Here is a 7365-nt window from a genome sequence, read left to right as displayed (position 1 = left end):
TGGATGTGTTGATGTTGGAGCCATTAAGATTCTCTGCACACTGTAGGATTTCCCTTTGATTCACTGCGGGGGCATTTTGGAGTCTGTCAATGAAACTCTTCATATTTGTGTTTGACACCAGTTTATAGAAACAGACAAATGTGTCATGCTTTTGTTCGGCCTCCACAAATATACACATTTGTTCATTGGTTGGACTTTTTGGAAGGAGACACATTGAAAACCATGTTAATAAGATCTTGTTGTTTCCTGTGGATCCGACACAGAGAGTGGACTTCAGACAGAAAGCGTGGAAGAGATTTTAGAGGCCGTGTGTGGCAACAGGAGGTTTCTGTATGTTTGCTGATCTTACATGTGGAAAACAACACGTGATGTTTGTGAAGTTCTACAATGATCATTGTTCTGACAGCATTTTGAGTGGGAACAGTTCAAACTGGGAGTAGTGGGAGTTATTTACTGATTGAAACAAGCTGAATGTTTCTGTGCACGATGAAGTTCAGCAGCTCAGCTGATCAATGAATTGACATCTATCAGTCATTTCATGAGATGAAGTCATCAGCAGACATTTGTTCTAACTGTGTGATAAATGTCAGAACGTCAGGGCTCTGCTTTAGTCACTACTTGATGATCATTGGCTCATTGTTGAATCACGTGGCCCAGTCTGACCTCTGACCCTTTGCTGCAGGTCTTCTGTGTTATCTCCACTTTCATGTCTGATCTTCTGCTGTATCGTCCAAAATAAACATCTGAATCATTTCCAACACTTCAGCAGATCTTTAGTTTGGGCAGCACAGTACAAAATAACACATATTGTACTATACTGCCCACTTCCTGATCTTATTGGATCTGTGTGTGAGGTTGGTGAAGGAAACACATGTTTACTGAGTGAATCGCTGCCATTAGGAACTAGTTTTTATATCACAGCCTACAAATCACACAGGACCATTTCTGCAAGTGAAAAGTCATAATTGGAGGAAAATCATTGTGTAGTTTGTGCGACTGTTGTTTGTAAATGAAGACCCAACTACATGTGCTGCTGACCTTTGACCTTTTCTTTAGGTGCACAGAGGAGTCTGTGGAAACATCCTGAGGCAGTGCTACAGATGTCTTCAAATAAAGTGGTGTATTATCCATGTTTTCTATGGATCACATCAATATCCTGATCTAACAAGCCCCCTTTTTGTGGATTTTAGAGCCTCTGACTTTTGCTGCTTCTGCGTCTCATTTCAAGCACAAGAGCAATAAGTGGATGAAGAAATGGGGCGAGTGGGGTCAGTGTGGTGCATGTCAGCTGTGCTCATGCTTTCACAAAGAACATGTGTATTCATTGGCAGCATTAAGGTGCACTTTAGTCTTCATAATAATAAAGTATTGTGACTTTATTATTGTGAATCCTCACAGTCATGTTGCAGCTCTGCTTTGCTTTAAGAAAATGTTCTACCAGGATGTTACTTTCCTAAACGTGTTCTCCAAATGTTCCCAAAGACTTTGTTCTAAGTAGTTCTACATGATGAAACATTCACACTAAGTTTAAGAAGGACACACAAACACCATCTGTCCTTTCATCATGTGTACAAACGTGTTCAGATGTCAAATGTACCGTGAATGGATGCAAATGTGGATCGTTCCAATAAAATGAGACAGTTTTGTAAGTGGATCCCAGTTTGAAGTTCATTGAAACCTATAAGAACATGTTATTCAAACCAACTTTATCCAACAGGAAGAAGCATCAGGGGAACAGGAAACATTCAAACATGTTTACTGTAAGAACTGCACAAAGGAAGGAAACACAATCCTACACACGAGCACTTTAAAATGGACATTTAGCTTTTCAAACATCAGGGAGTGCTGCAATAACAACACTGTGCCCATTCTGATCAGACTGAAAGATTTATAGAGATTTATCCATGTGCTGGAAAAGGATTTGATATCAACATATATGCAGATTAGTAGGAGCATTTTCTTCATATTGATTTAGAGTTCAGTACTAGGAATATGTAGAATTAACATCTGTGTACATGACGAGTGATGAAAACTTTCAAAGGACGTCAGAATTGGTGTCTCTATCTGTGACTGTCCCAGAGGAACCTACCTGAGGGATTATTAAAGATCTGTCTATCTAGAAAGACTTGCATTGATTCACAGTGTACAATTCTTTCTAATCTATTAACATCTTCCTCCAAATCCTGTTTCTGCTGCATCAGAAGGGCTCAAACCTCCTGCTGTTGTCTGCTGGACCATCAATTCTACTTTATGATCATCTTCAAAGATAAAAACGTGAGTTTATTTGTGAACTCTGTGAAATGATGTTTAGTTTGAACCAATCCTGTGTCAGCTGCAGCCACATCATTGCCACGCATACAAATGGCTGCGTTCCTGTTTAGAGCTGCTGGCTGTCAATGGGCTTCATTCCATTTCAGACTGCCGGTGGTCGCTGTGATCTAAACTCAACATGGCTCCTGTGTTAGAAGAGCCTCTGATTTTAAATTTGCACATTGAATAGTTTCTTTGCAACACTATGGAGCTACCAGCCCAGTATATGTAGCCCACAGTAGATGGAGTTATCAAGCTGCACTGACAAACATCAGGACTCATGTGATCCCTACATGTGGACCTTTCACACATGGATCCAAGTGCAGATTCAACTCTGCATTACATTTGACTTCAGCTGTTACACACTTTCATTTTCTAGCTGTGTCACTTCCTGCTTTTTGGATCAGAGAGTTTATCCATGTCCACAAATGTTTGGCTGCATATTTGTATCATCTATATTTTCCAGTCTTCATACAGCCGATATTTCATGTGGACTCCAATCTGCCACCTGCCATCACGTTTTCAGGGTTCATTCAGTGTTGAAATGTAGGACAAACAGCAGCACATGTTCTCTAAATGTTTGCAGTCATTTTAAATGAAGCTGATACTACATGAGACATTTTGCACATTTATTGTCTTTGAACAGAGAATAATAAAGCCATCAAACATATACAGGCTGTGCAAATACAAACTTCTGTGGTGCATTTGATGACCTGCAGAGGAGAACAAGTCGGGCTTTTCAGCCCTAACACAACCTCTTTGTTCTCAATGCTACAAAACCTTCAAAGGCTGATATGCAAGTTTGCATGAATCACCAACACAGTTGTGTTTGTTTCTAGTATAGTTATAAATAAGCTGATCAAATATCTGCTGACTGATTAGATCCAGTATCTATTACAGATGAACTGGATATCACAGCATGTTGTTAATCCGTCATATCAAACTAAACAGTGTTGCTGGTGTAAATATCCTCCAATAAAGTCAGATGAGGGCTGCTGTTGCCAGGTAACGATGATGTCACACTGGATCTTCTGATCTTTAGCATCGTAGCGCTCGGAGTCTGATGTTGGCTCATGTGTTGTCAGACACCAACATGACGTTCTACTAGTCAAGGCCTCACCTTAACCCACTGATGCTGATCACACAGACCCACTAATAGAACTGTTTGATCAGGTTTATGCAGCGTCACCATTAATGTCACATTTAATCACATTTACATTACAAGCCCACTACAACCATTATCAACATGTTAAATTACATTATACATCTGCACTGATTTAAAGTATTTTAACCTGATTCATTGTTTCCACCTTAACAGTTCATTCCTCAAATCAAACAAGATATTTGACCCTCAAAAAATGTACCAACAAATAATTTTGCAATAAAATATTTATTTTTCAGCTTTTCCAAGTGAAATCAGACAAGTGTGTTTAACAGTGAGACCAGAGTGGAAGCTGCTCATATAGAGTCAAACCCAGGCTAAAGTAAGTTGAGTAGAGCAGCATCATCAAAGTGTCGCTGTCTGAACACGGTGCAAGATCGCCATCTGCAGGACAAAACTAGTTTTTCTCCTCATCAAAGTCGAGGTGACGTCATCGTACAGCAAAACATGCAGATCAGGTGACATGACTGTCTGAGAGGCGGAGTTAAACTGTGGCAGGTAAGCATGTGGAGGAGGAGCAACAACATGACGCTGGAACATCATCATTGCATTATACAGTTTCCTCTCTAACTGGATGCTGCTGTGAACAAGAACAGCTGTGGAACCAGAGTCCTGAGTGTCATCTATGGATGGATGCAGGTCAGTGTGTTGCTGGTGGAGGTGCACATATGTGGATGTGTGTGTTTGATCAGTTGGAGTCTTTATTGTAGAGTCTGACAGCAGTGGGGAGGAAAGACCTGCGAAATCTCTCCGTCCCACACCGTGGGTGCTGCAGCCACTGAAGGAGCTGCTCAGTGCTGTCACAGTCTCATGCATGGGGTGGGAGATGTTGTCCAACAGGGACGACAGCTTAGCCACCATTCTCCTGTCACTCACCACCTCCACTGGGTCCAGAGGGCCTCCTAGAACATCATCCAGGAAAACAGAAAAAGCAGGGAGTTACAGGAAACTAAAGACGGATTTTTAGGCTAATAGTTTAGGCTAACACACTTACCTCTCATCTTTTCTTTCCTCACCAAACCGATACATCCTCCACTTTTTCTTTTAAGTGTCTTAGCATATTTTCAGTTCCTGCAACTCGTCCATCAGGTTATTGTCTCCCCAGAAACACTTCCCGTGTGCTTTTGGAAATCTGTTTTTTCCTATTTCTGTTGTGTTTTGTGTGCTTTTGCAGCGTTTTTCTTATTGCTGGTGTTTTCTTAAGTTACACTCCATTTGGCCTCTCAAGGCCACCGTAGTTTCCTTCTTTAACAGTTTGACTGTTCCTGTGATGTTTGGACCTAAATGTTATTCTAATGTCTTATTTCCAGACAAACTCTGGATCACTCGTCTGTTTGAAGACAAATCCACATGATTATAGATTATTGATCAGCTTGAATCAAACTCACTGGCTGAATTTCTTCATAAACAAACTGTGTGTGTTTGTTTGTGTCCTGTTTAGTTTGTCCTCAGCCTCCTTTAGTGCTGACAGTCCCTGTAATACATGCAGTCTATTTATAGCTGAACCTGATCCTGCAGCTGGGCCCTGCAGTCAGAACACTGGGGGCTCAGCCCTGGAACCACAGCAGCTGTTTAAAGTTACTGAGTGTGTTTGACAGTAAATTAATGTAAATGTGAGACACTGTGTGCTCACAGATAAAGGCTGCAGTCAGCTGTGTTAGAGCGTCTTTCACACAATGATCCTTTAATAAACACTCAGAGCTCCATGTTGGTGAAGCAGTCATGTGTGAGCTTGTGTGCTGACATATAGACAGAGTGACCTCAGAGCTTCTATTGAGCCATAATGGTTTTTGAATGGCACAACAAACTGGCACAACATGATTCATGCGTGTAAACTAAGATTTATGATGTGTATTCCATGATGGCATTGTAGTATTGGGATATTAGGCTTAATTCTTAAATTTACAGATTTTTCAATGGACTTTGATGGCAGCATATTTTACTTTTGCAGTGACTGAAGGATAACCTCCTGTTGTACCGTAGAGCCGTCAGTCTGCTGCGGGACCCTGAATGCATCATTAGTGTACAGGTTACTCTCAGGCAGGGGCTATTCTAGGATCAGAGCTTTGGGGTGCTGAGCACCCAGAGAGCTGCCCATCCAGGCAAAGTAAACTTTACTCGTCACAATGAGACTTTTCCCTGTCTCTGTCAGTCCCTGCATCCTTAAATGTCTCCAGTTGTCCCGAGTTCCCTCTGACTGTCTCCTGGGTGCATTTAAACCCCTGTTCCTCCCTGTCCTCATCGTCTGTTGTCTTCATCTCCGTTATCAATCATCATATTTGTACCCTCTCTGTGCAAATCTGCAAATTTCTTTATCAAATCATAAGATTCTTAAATTCATCAAGTCTCTCTGTGCCTGGGTCCTCATCACAAAACATGACATCACTGTTTTGTACATTTTAACACAATTTAATCCCCACATTTGTGAAAGAAAAGCAAAACACTTTTGAAAAGTCTGTAACAAAACCATCAAATCTGATAAAGATTATTTAAATGCTGCAAAAGAAGAATGGATTGGAATTTAAAAAAATACATATCCTAACCTTAATTACTGCGGGAGAATAATGAATGATGCTCACAGTGAGTAAAAAGTAAACTGAGTGCATTTTCTGGACAGAGATTCACTTTTAATGTGTATGTATAATATAATACAGATACATAAAAATACACTCCAAAAATAGACAAGTCCTTGAAATGTACAAAATATTATTACAAAATTAAAAAAATGGAGACACCTTGGCCTGTGGTACAATGTATAAAAAGCTCTTTACTGCAGATTCTACTATGGCTCTGCAGATTTGTTCTTTTCTTTTATCCTATGTCGCCTCACCTTGAGGTTGGCAAATCTGTCGATCATATTTTGGTGGTCAAGAGTCTCAAGCATCTCTTTCTCGACTGACATCACAGCCAGGTGCTGGAGTCTGCTTTGACCCATGGTCCTTCTCAGCCACGTATGGAGCTGATGAAAGACTCTAAAAGACCTTTCACAGCTACAGCTGCTAACTGGGTTTGTTAGGGCAACCTGAATAACAGTTTTCAGTGTGGGGAAGATCTGATTATCCAGAAGATTGTACAATGTTAACATATCTGGAGTGGCACCAGCCTCACTCTTGAGCTTCAAAAGGTTTTTGGCAACTGTGACTTCCTCTGACTGAAGCTCAATATGGTAATGCAGTGTCAGGGCTGACAACCCAGTTTGCTTTGCAGATTCTGTATAGCAGCTTTAATATAGGGACAACACAACTTCCAGACTGTACGAGTAAAATTAGTTGTTGTTTTTTTCTTTGCCAGTTCTTTCCTGTGTGCCTGTCACTGTTCCCTGTCTGTTTTCTTACCTGGTTCTTCCTGACCTTGTACTTTCTCCTCATGTTCTCCTCTTTCCTCTCTCCCTCTTTGGACTGACAATCATACACAAATAGATTATATTCAATTAGATTAAAAAATACTATTAAGATCACTAATAAAAAAAGTCCTCTCTCAATGTACTTTCAACCAAAAGGCAAATAACCAAACCACATGAACATCTAATAAAGGATATAAATATTGAAACACTGATCCAACATTATCTTTTATTGATGGATCATTTGATCTTACACTTTTACCTGAATGTTTTTTTGAAAAAACGTCCTCATATCATTAACAAATCAATTCAAATCAATTTATTTATACAGCACTTTTCACAGGATAAAAACCACAAAGTGCTTCACAGTAATATAAAACAGAAATACATAAAATACATTAATTATCAAACATACAGCACAAATCTAATTAAAAGCCAACCTAAATTAATGAGTCTTAAGCTGCCTTTAAGAAAAATAAATACAATCAAGGCAACGCAATGATGGTGGAAGTGAATTAACCTGGGGGCACCGCTCTAAAAGATCTATCACCTC

This window comes from Pelmatolapia mariae, linkage group LG15, assembly GCF_036321145.2.
Source record: "Pelmatolapia mariae isolate MD_Pm_ZW linkage group LG15, Pm_UMD_F_2, whole genome shotgun sequence".
Classification (NCBI taxonomy): Eukaryota; Metazoa; Chordata; class Actinopteri; order Cichliformes; family Cichlidae; genus Pelmatolapia; species Pelmatolapia mariae.
The sequence above is the reverse complement of the archived record's forward strand: the minus strand, read 5'-3'. Positions refer to the sequence as shown.